This window comes from Triticum aestivum, chromosome 1A (genome assembly GCF_018294505.1).
Source record: "Triticum aestivum cultivar Chinese Spring chromosome 1A, IWGSC CS RefSeq v2.1, whole genome shotgun sequence".
Taxonomy (NCBI): Eukaryota; Viridiplantae; Streptophyta; class Magnoliopsida; order Poales; family Poaceae; genus Triticum; species Triticum aestivum.
Genome location: NC_057794.1, coordinates 323,229,202 through 323,249,014, shown reverse-complemented (window position 1 = coordinate 323,249,014; position 19,813 = coordinate 323,229,202).

The following is a 19,813-nucleotide window of genomic DNA, read 5'->3' as shown; positions in this document are numbered from 1 at the left end:
TTGGCTCAAGCTCAAAGATGAAGACTCTACAATTTCCATTTTAGTGATGCAAGATCACATTGAGTCTATAGGAAAAGCCAATACTATCAAGGAGGGATGAGGTGTTGCTTCATGAGGATCTTGCTCAAATGCTTAGTGATATGCTCCAAAACCCTCAACTACTTTCTCACATCCAGATATGACCTAAACCAAAAGTCAAACTCGGCTCCACCGATTCTTTCTATCCGGTGCCACCGAGTTTCAAATGTCATAGCCACTGCCACAAACCCTAGGCAAATCAGTCTCACCGATAGGGATCTCGGTCTCACCGAGATGGGGTTGTAATCTCTCTGTTTCCCTTCGTAACATTTAGGTCTCACCGAGATGAGCGATCGGTCCCATCGAGATTGCAATGTAAACTCTCTGTTTTCCCTTCGTAACGTTTCGGTCTCACCAAAATGAGCGATCGGTCCCACTGAGTTGACCTGGCCAACTCTCTGGTTAGCTTGTTACCAAAATCGGTCTCATAGAGTTTGTGTAATCGGTCTCATCGAGATTACGTTATGCCCTAACCCTAATCATATCGGTTCTACTGAGTTGCATGTCGGTCCCACCAAAAACCCTAACGGTCACTAGCTTTGCTAAATCGGTCAGACCGAGTTTAACCATTCGGTCCCACCGAGTTTGGGAAGTTATGTGTAACGGTTAGATTTTGTGTGGAGGCTATAAATACCCCTCCACCTCTTCATTCATGGAGAGAGCCATCAGAACAAACCTACACTTCCAACCTATATTTTCTGAGAGAGAATCACCTACACTTGTGTTGAGACCAAGATATTCCATTCCTACCATATGAATCTTGATCTCTAGCCTTCCCAAGTTGCTTTCCACTCAAATATTCTTTCCACAAATCCAAATCCTGTGAGAGATAGTTGAGTGTTGGGGAGACTATCATTTGAAGCACAAGAGCAAGGAGTTCATCATCAACACACCATTTGTTACTTCTTGGAGAGTGGTGTCTCCTAGATTGGCTAGGTGTCACCTGGGAGCCTCCGACAAGATTGTGGAGTTAAACCAAGGAGTTTGTAAGGGCAAGGGGATCGCCTACTTCGTGAAGATCTACCGCTAGTGAGGCAAGTCCTTCGTGGGCGATGGCCATGGTGGGATAGACAAGGTTGCTTCTTCGTGGACCCTTCATGGGTGGAGCCCTCCGTGGACTCGAGCAACCGTTACCCTTCATGGGTTGAAGTCTCCATCAACGTGGATGTACGATAGCACCACCTATCAGAACCACGTCTCAAAAATCGCCATGTCTCCAATTGCGTTTGAATCTTCCAAACCCTTCCCTTTACATTCTTGAAAGTTGCATGCTTCACTTTCCGTTGCTCATATACTCTTTGCATGCTTGCTTGATATGTCTTGTGTTTGTTAAACTTATGACTAAACTCCACTTCAACTTAAGAAAATTAAAAACTGCAACTTTTGGTACTTAGTGTCTAATCACCCCCCCTAGACACCTCTTCTCGGTCCTTTCAGGTTCACGTTCCTTCCGCAGGACACTGAAAGCAGTAGCGTGGGGTCGTCTCAAAGCTCCCCTTTAGACACCCATTTAAATAGGGCATTGAATGTAATGAAAAACAAGGATAAGCTCAGTAAGCCGACGTCAGCTGGTCGTGTGGCAGCAAAGGCTTGTCCACGAAATGGTCGGAGTACTATACCGCTGGGCGAAAGGAGAGAAAGACCAGCTCGGAAAGCCAGGAGCACGAGGTTCAACAACTCAAGGCACAAGTGGCGCGGATTCCGGAGATCGTCGAAGCGCAAGTGCGAGACCAACGGGGAGCGATGATCACCGCCATTATGCCTACCTTGGTTTCTGGGCTGCAGGCGTGGATTGCGGGCGGCCAACAGGGGCCGCCCCCGATTCCTAGCTTCATGGGCAGTAACTTGCGAACGCGCCGGCGGCACCATTGGTGTCTCCAGCGGAGGCGGCACTGGTGTCTCCCGTGGCGGCGCCGGCATTGCAGCTTAATACACCCGGGTGTGGGAAGAATACGTCGGCTGGCACCTCGGCAGCAAGCGGCCCCTCCGTCACTTGCACGCCCGCCGTTGGCGGTGCCTCGACATTAGCCGAGCTCGACGCCATCACGGTAACTAATTAAGCCTCTCGGCCGATGACTTCATCTCCTTGCCTTTGACTGGGCATCCCTGACGCCCTACATGTTTTCACAGGGCACTGCCGACGTTTCGTGCACTCTCCTGCACTTCATGAACGACGAGTTGGTCGATGTCACCAAGGGCAGAATCATTCAACCGGGCAGCCGCATGTTCCACGGTAATCCGATCCCACCCATCGTTTATAGGGTTCAACTGGTTCGGGTGCTGTCGGGCTTCAACGACATGTTACCTCCTTATCGACCCCATGCGGCCGACGAAGATGATGTGATGACCCTCAGCGCCTGCATAAGTTGGCACATGCTTTGGCCGAAGAGCCAAATTCGTTTGGGGGCGTGTGACACCACCCCACAGACAACACAGCCAGTCGTGCCGGCGCCAAGCCATGGCAAGACCCCCGCAACGCTACCGGACATGTCGGACATGGATATGGCACAGGATCCGGACATGCATATGGCACAGGATCCGGACGACGCTGATGACGACAACGACGGTACATTTACCAACGTCGATAAATACTTCAACGAACATGGGTACAGTGACGAACTTGGGGCCTCCTTCTCAAGAACCCAACCCTGCAAAAGACGATCTAGCTGGTACCGCGGAGAAACCCAGTTGCAACAGGCGTCGTCTGGCATTCAGTTCTCAGGAGACGCCTCCAGTTGGCGCCTTCACCGAGCCTCAGATAGCCGAGGTGCGAAATATTATCAGCCCCAACACACTCAAGAAGGTTGTCTGTGAGCAGAACCCGATCCCATTACAGCAGAAGAAGAAGGGACAGAAAAGAAAGAGTAACAAGGGTTCGAGCCAGCCGGCACCAAGTACGATCCGTGCTCAGGACGGGCCATCTTCACCTAAGGATATCTTGAGGAGGGTGCATGTGGCGGGTAGGCCGATGCTACCGACTAATCTGCTCAATGCTGCAACCGGTGTTATCCGGAGTCTGCATGACAGTGTTCTTTCTTTTGAGAAGCGGCGTCTCCGAGAGAATTATGTGGCATACCCGGTTTTCGTGGCCAAGGTGCCAAAGGGCAAGGGCTTTGTGGATAGCGCCATCGGGGGTATGATCGTCCTGCGGTTTGATGACATCTTTGCTATGTTTAACCTTCATCCGCTGCACTACACCTTCATTCGGCTATTTTCGCTAAGTATGGAGATGCAGATCATTAGAGACAAGACCCCAGACATCATGATAGTCGACCCCTTCTACATGGGTGCCAAGATCTTGGGCAGCGCTGGGGACCGGCAAGTCGCGAGTTCATACCTCGAAGGCATCATTCTGGCAAACCCAGATAAGGATAACTTCCTCATACCTTATTTTCCCGAGTAAGTCATCGCCTCACTGCCCCGTAACATATGATTTCTTAGATTTCGATCGTTCTTTTTTTCTAACATTCCGTGTTTTGTGCAGTGACACACATTGCACACTCATCCTCTTAAGCCCAAAATATTCCATGGACACGTATTTCGACTCAGACCGTCAGTCGAAGAAAGACTACACAAATATCAAGAAAGTTCTTGATGATGTTCTCCCCAGCTACGCCAGATCTGGAGGCACCTTCAGCGGGCCAATTCGTAGGTACGGCAAGCACGTGTTCGCCACAAAACGACGATCCCTTGCCTCAAGCAGCCGCTGGCAGTCAGAAGGATGCCTACTACGCCCTCCATCACATGCGGGCAATCGTACGGGACCATAATCACCTTCTGCTACCAAATAATCTCAAAGATTGGGCCGCAAGCTTGTCGGCAATCCAGGACGCGGACATCAGATAAGAATTCTTTCGCATCCAGTCGGAGTTTGCAGAAATCATCCATCAAGATGTCCTTCATACCTTGGGGCAGTTCTACCTCAGATATCAACCATCCAACGGTGAGATAGAAACAACGCTACAAATGCAGGCTGACAACACCCGCGATTTCATGACCATCACGACAGACGGCGGCTTCATCCACGCTTCGGTCCCTGAGTCGAGTCGAAAGTAATGATGCTATGTGTAGTTCTAAAATATCGATTAGCTCATGTTGTAATTAAACTTTAATGAACTTGTATGTCTCTTTGGTTTGGACAGTTGCTCAACTTATATGTAATTGATGCTATTTATTAGTAGGACCATGAATCGTGCTATTAATGTCTTGCTTTTCTCTTCCGTTCCTTTTGTTGCATACTTATATATTGCTTATGTATTGTCTGTGAATTGCTACTAACGTTTTGTTTGGCTAGTGCATAGAGATGTCGTCGTATGTCGTGTACAAGGGTAAGGTTCCCGGAGTCTATGATGACTGGGAGGAGTGTCGGAGACAGGTTCACCGTTTCAGCTGTAATAGTTACAAAGGGTACACCACTAGGGCGGAGGCGGAAGCTAGATACGCGCGCTATCTAGCGAGAGAGAGGAGGGAGCGGAGGAGGAACCGGATGAAGACCAGTTTCATCATGATGACCGCATCTCTCTTCTATGTGATGGTAGTTTAGATGATCGATATCGACTTGTAATGTGAAGACAAACTCGCTACTCGCGGTCTCGAGACTTGTAATGTTCTAACTTTGTTAAGTATTTTGAATTTGGAGACTAGATAATATGATGAATTGTATTTGGAGACTAATCTCCTATTCTATTCGATAAATTTGTTGTTGGTGTGTGGTGATGTCTATATTCTGTGCAGTAATATATTTTGTAACCTGCGCAAATATCAGAAAAGAAAAAAATTCTAATATTCATACTAGTGGCGCACCATACAGCACATTAGTGGCGCACTGCTGTAAAAATACTAGTGGCGCATTGTCTGTTAGTGCGCCATTAGTAACCCAGAGCAGAAGGTAAATATGGCCCCCTGGGAGGCATACTAATGGTGCACCATGGGACATACTAATGGTGCACTGCCTGGTGCGCCACTACTGTCTGATATACTAATGGCGCACCAGGGGTGCGCCGTTAGTATTAGTTACTAATAGCGTGATGACAGTGGCGCACCTGTAGTGCGCCATTAATGGCCAAAACAGGTGCACCACTAACAGGCCTTTTCCTAGTACTGCATGCTTCAATAGCACCTCAAGGCCACGGCCTGGGAGGAGGGGAGGGGGAATAAGGTGTCTTCTGCTGCAGTGTGGCATCAGCCGTAGTTGTGCGGCGCCCGCTGGAGTAGTGTGTTGGACGAACCACAGTGGAGCAGCTGTTGGAGACCATGAGAATGAGGGGTGGAACCAGAGGGAGGAGCAGCCAGGGATATTTGTCCCTACCCGCCGGCCATGTAGCCTAACTGGAGAGAGCATCGTCAAGGACCAGGCCAGATGGGACCAGTGGCGACTGTCGGTGTCAAAACCGGCAGATCTCGGGTAGGGGGTCCCGAACTATGCGTCTAAGGATCGATGGTAATAGGAGACAGGGGACACGATGTTTACCCAGGTTCGGGCCCTCTTGATGGAGGTAATACCCTACTTCCTGCTTGATTAACTTTGATGAGTATAAGGGTTACAAGAGTTGGTCTACCTCGAGATCGTAAGTTGTGGTCTAAACCCTACATGTATGATGAGTAATGTCATAATAATCTACTGACTAGCCTGGCCTCGGCTTATATAATGTACCAGAGGACTAGGATAACAAGAGTCCTAGTCGAATACGCCGATGGAGAGGAGTCCTTGTCTTGATCACCAAGTCTTGTGGAATCTTCCTCGTGTATATATCGGCTGTCTGAACTGGCCCATGAGCATACGGCCATGGGGGTCCTCGGCCCAATCCAACTGATTGGGAGACGACTTGGTGAGTACCCCCTAGTGTAGGACACTGTCAGCAGCCCCCTGAACCGGTCTTCAAGTTGGGGACGCTCCTCGATTCCTGTGAACTGTTTTTCATCTTCGGTCGTCGGTCTTGAAAATTGGTTCAACAAATCTTCCCATCTTCGATCTTGATGATCGCCGAAGTAAATCCAAAGAGTTTACACGTCGGGTATCCGAGGAGTCCCTTTAAGTTCTCGGCCTTTATCAATGCCTTGTTATTCTTATGCCACACTGATACGTCTCCCTCGTATCTACTTTTCCAAACACGTTTTCCCTTGTTTTGGACTCTAACTTGCATGATTTGAATGGAACTAACCCGGACTGACGCTGTTTTCAGCAGAATTGCCATGGTGTTATTTATGTGCAGAAACAAAAGCTCTCGGAATGACCTGAAACTCCACGGAGATTATTTTTGGAAATAATAAAAAATGCTGGCAAAGAATCAAGGCCAGGGGGCCCACACCCTAGCCACGACGGTGGGGGCACGCCTGCCCCCCTAGGCGTGCCCCCCTGCCTCGTGGGCCCCCTGGAGCTCCACCCACCTCAACCTTGACTCCATACATTCGTGTTCGGGGAGAAAAAAATAAAGGAGACGGATTCATCGCGTTTTACGATACAGAGCCGCCGCCAAGCCCTAAACTCTCTCGGGAGGGCTAATCTAGAGTCCGTTCGGGGCTCCGGAGAGGGGAATCCATCGCCATCGGCATCATCAACCTTCCTCCATCACCAATTTCATGATGCTCACCGTCGTGCGTGAGTAATTCCATCGTAGGCTTGCTGGACGGTGATGGGTTGGATGAGATTTATCATGTAATCGAGTTAGTTTTGTTAGGGTTTGATCCCTAGTATCCACTATGTTCTGAGATTGATGTTGCTATGACTTTGCTATGCTTAATGCTTGTCACTAGGGCCTGAGTGCCATGATTTCATATCTGAACCTATTATGTTTTCATGAATATATGAGAGTTCTTGATCCTATCTTGCAAGTCTATAGTCACCTACTATGTGTTATGATCCGGCAACCCCGAAGTGACAATAATCGAGACCACTCCCGGTGATGACCGTAGTTTGAGGAGTTCATGTATTCACTATGTGTTAATGCTTTGGTCTGGTACTCTATTAAAAGGAGGCCTTAATATCCCTTAGTTTCCACTAGGACCCCGCTGCCATGGGAGGGTAGGACAAAAGATGTCATGCAAGTTCTTTTCCATAAGCACGTATGACTATATTCGGAATACATGCCTACATTACATTGATGAATTGGAGCTAGTTCTGTGTCACCCTAGGTTATGACTATTACATGATGAACCGCATCCGGCATAATTCTCTATCACCGATCCATTGCCTACGAGCTTTCCATATATTGTTCTTCGCTTATTTACTTTTCCGCTGCTATTGTTATCATCACTACAAAACACCAAAAATATTACTTTCGCTACCGTTACCACTACTGTCATATTACTTTGCTACTAAACACTTTGCTATAGATATTAAGTTTCCAGGTGTGGTTGAATTGACAACTCAGCTGCTAATACTTGAGAATATTCTTTGGCTCCCCTTGTGTCGAATTAATAAATTTGGGTTGAATACTCTACCCTCGAAAACTGTTGCGCTCCCCTATACTTGTGGGTTATCACACACCTCGGGTTTGAAGTTGTTCCCGGGAGGCAGCGTCCTCTTTCGTCCGAGCTCCAACGCCGGACTGCATTCGAGGTATCTTTTTGCAGCCGAGCACCAACGCCGGACCGCTTTCGAGCACCAACGCCGGAATGTATCCGAGCTCCAACGCTGGACTATGTCCAAGCTCCAACGTCGGACTGTATCCAAGCTCCAACGTCGGACTATATCCGAGGAGTCATAAATCACCTTGGTTCAAAAAAGTTGAAGGAGTTTAGCCGAGCTTAATGCCGGAAATGCCCTCTATGGAGGCGGCCACTAGCGCCCGAGCTTTATGCCGGACTGCTTCCGAGGTGGTGCACCACCCCGACAGCGGGCCGTTTTTTTAAATATTTTTGAATGGTGCAATTTATTCTCTGCCGAAATATACAGCCATTAGCCCTCAAGGTGTGTATCGGTCTAAAACCTGAGATGCACTTGAAGGATGACATAAGACCGCGTATCCCAGTAGCCCCTGAGACTCAGGTTGATTCACAAAATCGGCCTGAGGATCAACTCCTAGCTCGGCAGAATACTTCGGGACACAAAAGGCGGTGTGCAAATTCCTTGAGACTGAGGTTGGGTGCGGCCGACCAACCTGAGGATCATAATCTCCTCGAAAGCTATATTGCACTTTAAATTTTCTGCATTGGATTATCAATGCAGTAGCCCCCGAGACACTAGTCAGGTGGCAACACCAGATCAGGGGATCGATACGCCCCTTTCAATATTAGTGAATGATAAGGCCGAATTAGGGATCGATATCCAGAGTAAAACCACAAATTATGTGTAATGATTCTACGTATCCAAGTACTTTACATCATTAATTCTCGGATCCGCATTGTACAAAACTTTTTTGACTGGCCATCGGCTTCAACCTCCTTGGACAGAAGCCGGGGAGTGTTTGTCCTACTTTATAAAGCCGTTATAAGGGCAAAGATTTATGAAAAACAAGGCAATCCGGCCATACAGTTTTATAAACAAAGGTACGCGGAGAAATATGTTATATTACTTAATGTAAGAAACATCTTCCAAGAAAAATAGTCCCGCTATCGGTTCCTTTATTTGGGTCGTCATGCGTATCATGATCATGAAACCTCACCTCCGATCAATGTGGGAGGGAAATATTGAGGATTTAGTTCGGGGAAAGTTCCCGAACTCTGTGGTATTAATGAACCAAAAAATTTACTTCCGTCATTGCTAACCAATGTGATCCTTTAAGATCGCTAGCTTTCGGCTTCACCCAGTCTGAGGTACTAACTCGGATGGCCCGGTAGTAACAATCACAGAGGTTCTCCCTTTACCGCCTAGCCGAACAATCGGTAACGTAGGGGTAAGCACATGAGCCACGCAACCCAGCTTGGCAAAAATCTTAAGTCAAATTGATGCATATCTATGGTTTTATAACGATGATTACGGAAGGCATCCCTTGTATATTAAATGCAAATGATGATGATAAGTTTATTTTGACTCCGTTGCGACCGTTTATCAGTTGAAAGTGGCCCATCGTCGGCTTCTACCCTTTGTAGATACTACGCAGGGTGTCTCCGCAACAACAAGACAACCCTTAGCCGACATCTCGGTGCCCGAAGGCGGTTGTGTTAGCAGAAACGAGGCAATCATATATGCGGGCTTTATAACTTTCACTTAGTCATAGGAGCTTTAAACTAGGGAAGCTAGCTATGAGCCCCCGATTAGTGTTTGGCGACGTCCGGGGTCAAGCCGTAAACACTTTGGCCAATGTTATGAAAGGCCCATCATTTAACATAGTCATCGGATCGCTGACCAGTTTACGCTTATTGTGACAATCAGTTTTCGGCTTTCTCCACTGAGGTGCTTAACCATGCGAGCTGGAAGTACAATCGCAGTGGTTCTCCCTTTGCACACCTAGCCAAACAAAGCAGAACTTAGGGGGCAAGCACAGGAGCCGGGCAACCCAACTATTTGACCGAAGACACAATTTGAAACCGATGCATATATAGCAATATCCGAGAATGTTTTTGCCGAATCTCTAAAGGTGTCCGGCGTTGCACTGCGAGACTTATGCTGCAAACACACAAATAGTTTTAAAAGTGCCATAAGCTTGGAAAACCAAAAAACGTCAGTAAAAACTTGACGTCCGAACAAGATCAAGTGTTCGGTGCCAATCCGAAAATTGGAAAAAAATTGTGCTTCTGTCGTGCTTTAACATGACACATCCGATCTTAAGACTTCATGCGGGTCATCCTATGGCTTCAAGCTCCTTATCCCAAAGGCGGAGTACTTCTCCGAGGTCATTTTAGCAAACTAAACTTGAGCGGCTTTTAGAGAGAAGATAGTCTATTCGGCTATTGACCATACACTCGATTCGAAAAAGGAGCGGTAGAAAAAGATTTTGCAATGGCCAAGAAGAAAACACATTTACTACTAAACATCTCATATAAATTTTAAGAGCCCCCAAGTGACTTAGGTGAAAGAATTTTATGTATAATGATTGTATGTACTGATGTACTTATATCATATATGTGTTCACCCGAACTTTAAACGCGTCTTAACCGACCGTCGGCTTCTCCCTTTTCGGTCAAGGGCCGAAAAGTGTCATGTACTCCACCTGTCGAGAGTACCGACGGTGTTTCCGATAACTAGGCAATCAAGCCATAAGGCTGTAACAGACAAAGCGCGCTCAGGGAACTTATGCTATATTACAGACGAAGTGTAAGAAGCATCTTCGAAGAAAATAGTACCTCCACTGATACCTTTCTTCGGTTGCTCATTGTTACTATGAGACTTGTGCAATAGATTTTTTTTACTCATGAGTTCCGTTGTGTGCCGACCATGGTTGAAAACAATAAGAGCGCTAGCTTTCGGCTTCACCCAGTCTGAGGTACTAACTCGGATGACCCGGTAGTAACAATCGCAGAGGTTCTCCCTTTACTCCCTAGTTGAACAATCGGGAACATAGGGGTAAGCATAGGAGCCAGGCAACCCAGCTTGCGGAACACTTAAGTCAACATGGTGCATATTGTGGCGTAATACACGAACAAGGAACGAAGCCATACAAGTATAATCATATGCAAGAGGAAAAGCTTCATAAAGGAAGCCCTCAAGTAAACTGGGTATTTGAATTTGCTTGCAACAAACAAGGTTTTGACAAAGAAAGTTTTTCGCAAATGACTTTTTGTCAAAAAAAGCATAATGCTTGGTCGAACCGAACGAAATTTAAAACTGAAGGTTTTTAAGCATGGAAGCGACTCAGCTGGTTAATGTGCTCGATATCGATGCATGACCCGAGCTTACGGCGGGACAAGGTCCCATCCCCCAAGCCGGTCCCGAGGTGGCAGAGCAAAGAGCTCAGCACTCCGAAGTGGCGACATAGCACGGCCAATGCAGGCCGGTAGTGTGACGCCGAAGTCCCCGGCGTGGCTTAATGAAGTAATGACGAAGCCCTCGGTCCAGCCGAGGTGACGTGATACATCGGTACGCCGAGGTGACAGTGCTGCCCGACCTAGATCCTTTACCTGTGCACAGAAAATAGTGCAAGCCGGAGATGATAGGAATAATAATAATAAAATGTTGCATAATTAATAATTTACGCAAAGTGAGTAATAAAAGAAATATGGCCCGTGTGCCGAACACTCGATGAGGTAGAGCTCTCTCAGCGATGTTGAATTCCCCGAGGCAACTGAACATGTCGGTATGGTGATTCGACCAACAAGGTGATCACGTGAGCCGATTGGGACAAAGACATCGGCTTGCCAAAGTGACAACGTGACGCAGTCGAAGTCGATAACCTACATAAAATAGTGCGGTCCAAAAAGGATAATTGCTTTTTGCAAAAATAATTTATTGAAAGAGATGTGGCCTGGAGCCGAAGTCATGTCGATGCAGGGTGTCGGCGTGACGCGGTGAAGGCGTGGCCAAGCCTGAATTCGCAGGCCGGTCTGAGTTCCGGATGCGGCATTCGTCGAACTATATACAGAAACTGGCCGAACCACCATTGTTAATGCGGCCACCATTTGATAGACATGTGTACAGATGATGAAACAAACCAGAGTAATAATTCCTTGGGAAAAATAAACCCAAGCAAGAAAAAAATACATAGCACCTGGTTTATCTGTTGTAGCAATCTGAAGAAAGGTTACTCCAAAAATTGGGACTCGATACGCACACCCATTGCCTGATGGGCGATAAAGCGACAGCATGGCGATACTAGCAAAGGTGGACTCGCCGAGACAAAGCCCCCCGGTCCAGCTAATGTGACGAAGCTAGTCGGTTGGTGACGCCGAAGTCACCGGAGTATGTTGATGAAGAAATAGCAAAGTCCCCGGTCTAGCCGAGATGACAGAGCGGGTCAGTAAGGAGACGTTGCAGCTGCCATGTCAGCCGAAGTGTTGAAGCAGTTCGGCGTGATGGACATCGGCTTGAAAAAGCAACAATGCGGCCATGCCGATGCTGGTCATAACTTGTGACGCGGTCAATGCCGGATTGATGAAGTGACCGAGTGGCGATGTCGGCGCGCCTGACCCGTGCAATCCATGGGGATATGGTGTTGGTGATGATTTATCCTTTGTGATGCCAAACTCTTGTTCGGCTTGCCGATTTGATGATCCGATAAGGTTAGGCTTGGCTCGATGAAGCGATGATCTGTCTAGTGCAGGTTGGCAGACGTGGAGGAATGTTATCGGACTGGTGTGACACCAGCGCGATGGTGAAGAGTGCCTCAAAGAAGGATTAAAATTTTATGGGCACGTGTTAAAAACAACGCACAATACCATAGAAGAAATTCATTTTAAAAGGTTGTCCAATATCACGTTCATAAAGAAACATGAATTCTGGTCGAATCCGTATTCATGCAGAAAACACATCAGAAAAGTGATGCACTAATTGGAAGGTTCCCGGAGTTTGGACGGTCGGATCGAGCTGAAATTTTGAGGGGTGGTAGATATAGGAATTCCGCAGCCGATCAACGGCTGGATCTTTCAAAGGACGTCTGAGCTAGGTGCTGGAGACCACGCCCTAAAATCGTCCAGATTCCCGTCCAGATTTGACAGGGCTCCGGTATATCATAGAATGCCGGAGATTCCACCATCGGAACTCGACGAAATTTTGCATGGTTGTTGTAAACTTAATTCCGCACAATTCCACCAAAGAAATCTTCAAAGTGATGCTTGAGGAGATGGTGGCAGCGGATACAAGTTCGCTATTCAGAAAAACAGCACGGTAGCCCGAGGGAAATGTTGACGTTGAGCCCTGAGCTCCATGGATGATTCCTCCATGACCTTGATAGAGATCGGAGTTCATGTTGATGAAGGCCCCCGTCCGAACATGACAATCAGAGATGGAGAGCAGTCCTCGATCGATCCAAGGTGACTAGTCGAGCTGGCGACGAAGATGCCGACATCACAGTTGATCTGCGGGCGAGGCATTGATCCTTTGTCGATCACACAGCGAAACTCTCAATGAAAGCACCATTGTCGATGTCAAAACCGGCAGATCTCTGGTAGGGGGTTCCGAACTGTGCGTCTAAGGATCAATGGTAACAGGAGACAAGGGACACGATGTTTACCCAGGATTCAGGCCCTCTTGATGGAGGTAATACCCTACTTCCTGCTTGATTGACTTTGATGAGTATAAGGGTTACAAGAGTTGATCTACCTCGAGATCGTATGTTATGGTCTAAACCCTACAGATATGATGAGTAATGTCATAATAATCTACTGACTAGTCTGGCCTCGTCTTATATAATGTACCAGAGGCCTAGGATAACAAGAGTCCTAGTCGAATATGCCGGTGGAGAGGAGTCCTTGTCTTGATCACCAAGTTTTGTTGAATCTTCCTCGTGTATACATCGGCTGCCCGAACTGGCCCATGAGCATATGGCCATGGGGGTCCTCGGCCCAATCCAACTGATTGGGAGACGACGTGGTGAGTACCCTCTAGTTCAGGACATCGTCACCGACGGCTTGCTAGAGGAACCCTAGCGCTGCAGGCAGGGGATCGAGGTAGAGGGAAAGGGGAGAGGAGATGCAAGCGGGCAGGGCAATGAACTCTTGCGTGTTTGTTTTTACTTGAGGGTCAGGTGTGATGCGGGCGTGAGCAGTTGCATTTTGAGTGTAATATAGGCAGACAACAGAGTTATTTCACTATTCCCCTTCCCTTCAATTTTTAGTGAGCTTCTACCCAAAACACCCCCCTCCAAAGCGTTATAAGTTAAGCCCAAGCCCATAACTCAACAATGACTTCTTTACATCTTTTATGGCTTATTTTCATGATAAGCTTTGAAAAGGCGGAATAGAACTGGCCCTTAACCTGCAATTCAATTGTGCGTGCAATGATGAATCACTCATGCCTGCTATAGTGTACATTTAGGCATCATCATACATGGCATAACCTAATACATGTGCATTCCATTGTAGAATCTGAAATATGCAATGTTTATGTTAGTTCATACGTTGCACATGATGTTTAAATGCCCCTTAAATCTGGCCAGTCAAGTGATGGTCTTTAAGCCTCCTTCTTTGCTTCTTTTCTTGATATGTAACATTTGCTCACATATTTGTTCAATTGCTTGTTTGCATCAGCCAGTCATACTAGGAATGTTTGCTTTGATTACTTGCTGTCCTTGACCTAACACTCTAACAGAGCTTGACAACGATTTAAACACTAAGGGCTGTTGTAGTGGGGGCTTGTCTAACTCATAGGTGACATAAAGGTTTGGCTATACACTAAAGTAGGCTCTCCAAGAGTACCTGGAGATCCAGTTCGAAGGTATGCCTAGTTTTTACATAGTGCACACATAGTAAATGCTCATTTCATTATGTGCAAGTGCAAGAGATGTGGCATTTTCATTATGTGGTGTTGCTTTGTTATAATCTCATCCTTTTGTGTTGTTCGCACACTGGAAAGTATGCATATTTATCTTCCGAGGAGACGAGTAACTAATTTCTGTCATCTTGCAGAGGGGGTGCAATGAAGATAAGATTGAGGACTTCCAAGTACAAGATATTAGGAATGAGCCTTCCAAGAGAAGTAGGAGCAGCGCTGAGCCTGTTCAACCAGTTAAGGTACCTCACTGTATCCAACTCAACAGTTTAATTCCTTGTTTGTTTCATGCATAGTTAATTTGCTCTTTTCACTTGCTTTATTTGTCCTTAATTAATGAGATGCCCAAACAATGATGGCTGATGTTGGGTACTTGTATAACTATTAGTTGACATAATTAAAGGCCTTAGCATTTAATTACTCTGGCAAAGTGTACCTGAAGCTTTGAAGTCTATTAACCAACTATTACTGCATGAGGCTCACAATCTAGTTTATACTAGGCTAATGATTGCATAGTTTTGCTTGTTGTAGTAGGTTTGTATGAATCCATCTGTTGTTCATTATGCTCCCTAAGAATTTAATTGAGCTACAAAATGGCCAATTGCTTTCTTACTTATATGCAACGTGCTATCTAAATTTGTAATTTGGCTGTGTTTTGGATTTGGCTCCAACATCATGCTCCTCTGGTGAGCTAAGAAAGATTTCTGTATGCGAGCTGCACATATTACCATTTTTATAATTATTAAAATAACACATGCTTATGCTTAATGATGTGTAACATTATTGTTAGTCCTATTTTGCCATGTACAAAATAGTCTGTCTTGCTCGCTTAACTATTGTAACTATATTTTTGCCCTAGTCATGTGTATTTACAGAAACATTTCAGGATGAAGTGACATCAACACAAAGATCTGCGAGTAGTGCGGCATGGCCATTACCGAATGATTATGGATTGGAATTGGAATGTGCTGATGTTCTCAAGCATCAACTAGAGGTGGCAAGACAACGTGTACATGATTCTCAACGTACAATCAACAAGTTGAGACTGGACTTGCAGGTATTAGATGCAAGAGTCAAAAAATGAAACAAGACACTGAGGTAACCACGAAGGAATTGGAGATTTTGCATACTGAAATTTGTGCTATCTGAATCCAGCCAATCCTATTTTCTGAAGAGGTTATAGTTCAAATGGTAAGTTATGTTGATGTGTGTTCGTTATGTATGAGCTTTATTTGTCTAGTGTATGTAATTTGTTGTTTGTGTATGCTTTATTATCACTAGTGCCGAACTATAATGCCCAGTGGGTATATTCGGTTGTAATTTCTTTATTGTATAGTGTAGGATTATTCTACGTTTCTATGCCTTAGTATTTTTATTGTGTAGTGTATGTTTTTTAGAGGCGATAGTATAGAGTAGGATAATTCTTGAATGTGCTATATGTTGAAATGGGGGCCAACATGCCCAAACATTTCCTGGAAGCCATACAAATGAACAAATATGTGTAGTCAAAGCGGGCCTTAATTGGGGTGGTCAAAATAATATTAAGTGGATCCCAAATGATGTGGCCCACCGTAACAACGGCTCTTAGCAGGCCATTAACAGGGCAAAAGCTCGATAGGGCCATATAAATGTCGGTATGGTGATTCGACCAACAAGGTGATCACGCGAGCTGATTGGGACAAAGACATCGGCTTGCCAAAGTGACAGCGTGACGCAGTCGAAGTCGATCACCTACATAAAATAGTGCGGTCCAAAAAGGATAATTGCTTTTCGCAAAAATAATTTATTGAAAGAGATGTGGCCTGGAGCCGAAGTCATGTCGATGCAGGGTGTCGGTGTGACGCAGTGAAGGCGTGGCCAAGCCTGAATTCGCAGGCCGGTCTGAGTTCCGGATGCGGCATTCGCCAAACTATATACGGAAACTGGCCGAACCACCATGCGACCGTTGTTAATGCGGCCACCATTTGATAGACATGTGTACAGATGATGAAACAAACCAGAGTAATAATTCCTTGGGAAAAATAAACCCAAGCAAGAAAAAAATACGTAGCACCTGGTTTATCTGTTGTAGCAATCTGAAGAAAGGTTACTCCCAAAATTGGGACTCGATACGCACACCCATTGCCTGATGGGCGATAAAGCGACAGCATGGCGATACTAGCAAAGGTGGACTCGCCGAGACAAAGCCCCCCGGTCCAGCTAATGTGACGAAGCTAGTCGGTTGGTGACGCCGAAGTCACCGGAGTATGTTGATGAAGAAATAGCAAAGTCCCCGGTCTAGCCGAGATGACAGAGCGGGTCAGTAAGGAGACGTTGCAGCTGCCATGTCAGCCGAAGTGTTGAAGCAGTTCGGCGTGATGGACATCGGCTTGAAAAAGCAACAATGCGGCCATGCCGATGCTGGTCATAACTTGTGACGCGGTCAATGCCGGATTGATGAAGTGACCGAGTGGCGATGTCGGCGCGCCTGACCCGTGCAATCCATGGGGATATGGTGTTGGTGATGATTTATCCTTTGTGATGCCAAACTCTTGTTCGGCTTGCCGAGTTGATGATCCGATAAGGTTAGGCTTGGCTCGATGAAGCGACGATCTGTCTAGTGCAGGTTGGCAGACGTGGAGGAATGTTATCGGACTGGTGTGACACCAGCGCGATGGTGAAGAGTGCCTCAAAGAAGGATTAAAATTTTATGGGCACGTGTTAAAAACAACGCACAATACCATAGAAGAAATTCCTTTTAAAAGGTTGTCCAATATCACGTTCATAAAGAAACATGAATTCTGGTCGAATCCGTATTCATGCAGAAAACACATCAGAAAAGTGATGCACTAATTGGAAGGTTCCCGGAGTTTGGACGGTCGGATCGAGCTGAAATTTTGAGGGGTGGTAGATATAGGAATTCCGCAGCCGATCAACGGCTGGATCTTTCAAAGGACGTCTGAGCTAGGTGCTGGAGACCACACCCTAAAATCGTCCAGATTCCCGTCCAGATTTGACAGGGCTCCGGTATATCATAGAATGCCGGAGATTCCACCATCGGAACTCGACGAAATTTTGCATGGTTGTTGTAAACTTAATTCCGCACAATTCCACCAAAGAAATCGTCAAAGTGATGCTTGAGGAGATGGTGGCAGCGGATACAAGTTCGCTATTCAGAAAAACAGCATGGTAGCCCGAGGGCAATGTTGACATTGAGCCCCGAGCTCCATGGATGATTCCTCCATGATCTTGATAGAGATCGGAGTTCATGTTGATGAAGGCCCCCGTCCGAACATGAAAATCAGAGATGGAGAGCGGTCCTCGATCGATCCAAGGTGACTAGTCGAGCTGGCGACGAAGATGCCGACGTCACAGTTGATCTGCGGGCGAGCCATTGATCCTTTGTCGATCACACAGCAGAACTCTCAATGAAAGCACCATTGTCGATGTCAAAACCGGCAGATCTCTGGTAGGGGGTTCCGAACTGTGCGTCTAAGGATCAATGGTAACAGGAGACAAGGGACACGATGTTTACCCAGGATTCGGGCCCTCTTGATGGAGGTAATACCCTACTTCCTGCTTGATTGACTTTGATGAGTATAAGGGTTACAAGAGTTGATCTACCTCGAGATCGTATGTTATGGTCTAAACCCTACAGATATGATGAGTAATGTCATAATAATCTACTGACTAGTCTGGCCTCGTCTTATATAATGTACCAGAGTCCTAGGATAACAAGAGTCCTAGTCGAATATGCCGGTGGAGAGGAGTCCTTGTCTTGATCACCAAGTTTTGTTGAATCTTCCTCGTGTATACATCGGCTGCCCGAACTGGCCCATGAGCATACGGCCATGGGGGTCCTCGGCCCAATCCAACTGATTGGGAGACGACGTGGTGAGTACCCTCTAGTTCAGGACATCGTCACCGACGGCTTGCTGGAGGAACCCTAGCGCTGCAGGCAGGGGATCGAGGTAGAGGGAAAGGGGAGAGGAGATGCAAGCGGGCAGGGCAATGAACTCTTGCGTGTTTGTTTTTACTTGAGGGTCAGGTGTGATGCGGGCGTGAGCAGTTGCATTTTGAGTGTAATATAGGCAGACAACAGAGTTATTTCACTATTCCCCTTCCCTTCAATTTTTAGTGAGCTTCTACCCAAAACACCCCCCTCCAAAGCGTTATAAGTTAAGCCCAAGCCCATAACTCAACAATGACTTCTTTACATCTTTTATGGCTTATTTTCACGATAAGCTTTGAAAAGGCGGAATAGAACTGGCCCTTAACCTGCAATTCAATTGTGCGTGCAATGATGAATCACTCATGCCTGCTATAGTGTACATTTAGGCATCATCATACATGGCATAACCTAATACATGTGCATTTCATTGTAGAATCTGGAATATGCAATGTTTATGTTAGTTCATACGTTGCACATGATGTTTAAATGCCCCTTAAATCTGGCTAGTCAAGTGATGGTCTTTAAGCCTCCTTCTTTGCTTCTTTTCTTGATATGTAACATTTGCTCACATATTTGTTCAATTGCTTGTTTGCATCAGCCAACCATACTAGGAATGTTTGCTTTGATTACTTGCTGTCCTTGACCTAACACTCTAACAGAGCTTGACAATGATTTAAACACTAAGGGCTGTTGTAGTGGGGGCTTGTCTAACTCATAGGTGACATAAAGGTTTGGCTATACACTAAAGTAGGCTCTCCAAGAGTACCTGGAGATCCAGTTCGAAGGTATGCCTAGTTTTTACATAGTGCACACATAGTAAATGCTCATTTCATTATGTGCAAGTGCAAGAGATGTGGCATTTTCATTATGTGGTGTTGCTTTGTTATAATCTCATCCTTTTGTGTTGTTCGCAGACTGGAAAGTATGCATATTTATCTTCCGAGGAGACGAGTAACTAATTTGTGTCACCTTGCAGAGGGGGTGCAATGAAGATAAGATTGAGGACTTCCAAGTACAAGATATTAGGAATGAGCCTTCCAAGAGAAGTAGGAGCAGCGCTGAGCCTGTTCAACCAGTTAAGGTACCTCACTGTATCCAACTCAACAGTTCAATTCCTTGTTTGTTTCATGCATAGTTAATTTGCTCTTTTCACTTGCTTTATTTGTCCTTAATTAATGAGATGCCCAAACAATGATGGCTGATGTTGGGTACTTGTATAACTATTAGTTGACATAATTAAAGGCCTTAGCATTTAATTACTCTGGCAAAGTGTACCTGAAGCTTTGAAGTCTATTAACCAACTATTACTGCATGAGGCTCACAATCTAGTTTATACTAGGCTAATGATTGCATAGTTTTGCTTGTTGTAGTAGGTTTGTATGAATCCATCTGTTGTTCATTATGCTCCCTAAGAATTTAATTGAGCTACAAAATGGCCAATTGCTTTCTTACTTATATGCAACGTGCTATCTAAATTTGTAATTTGGCTGTGTTTTGGATTT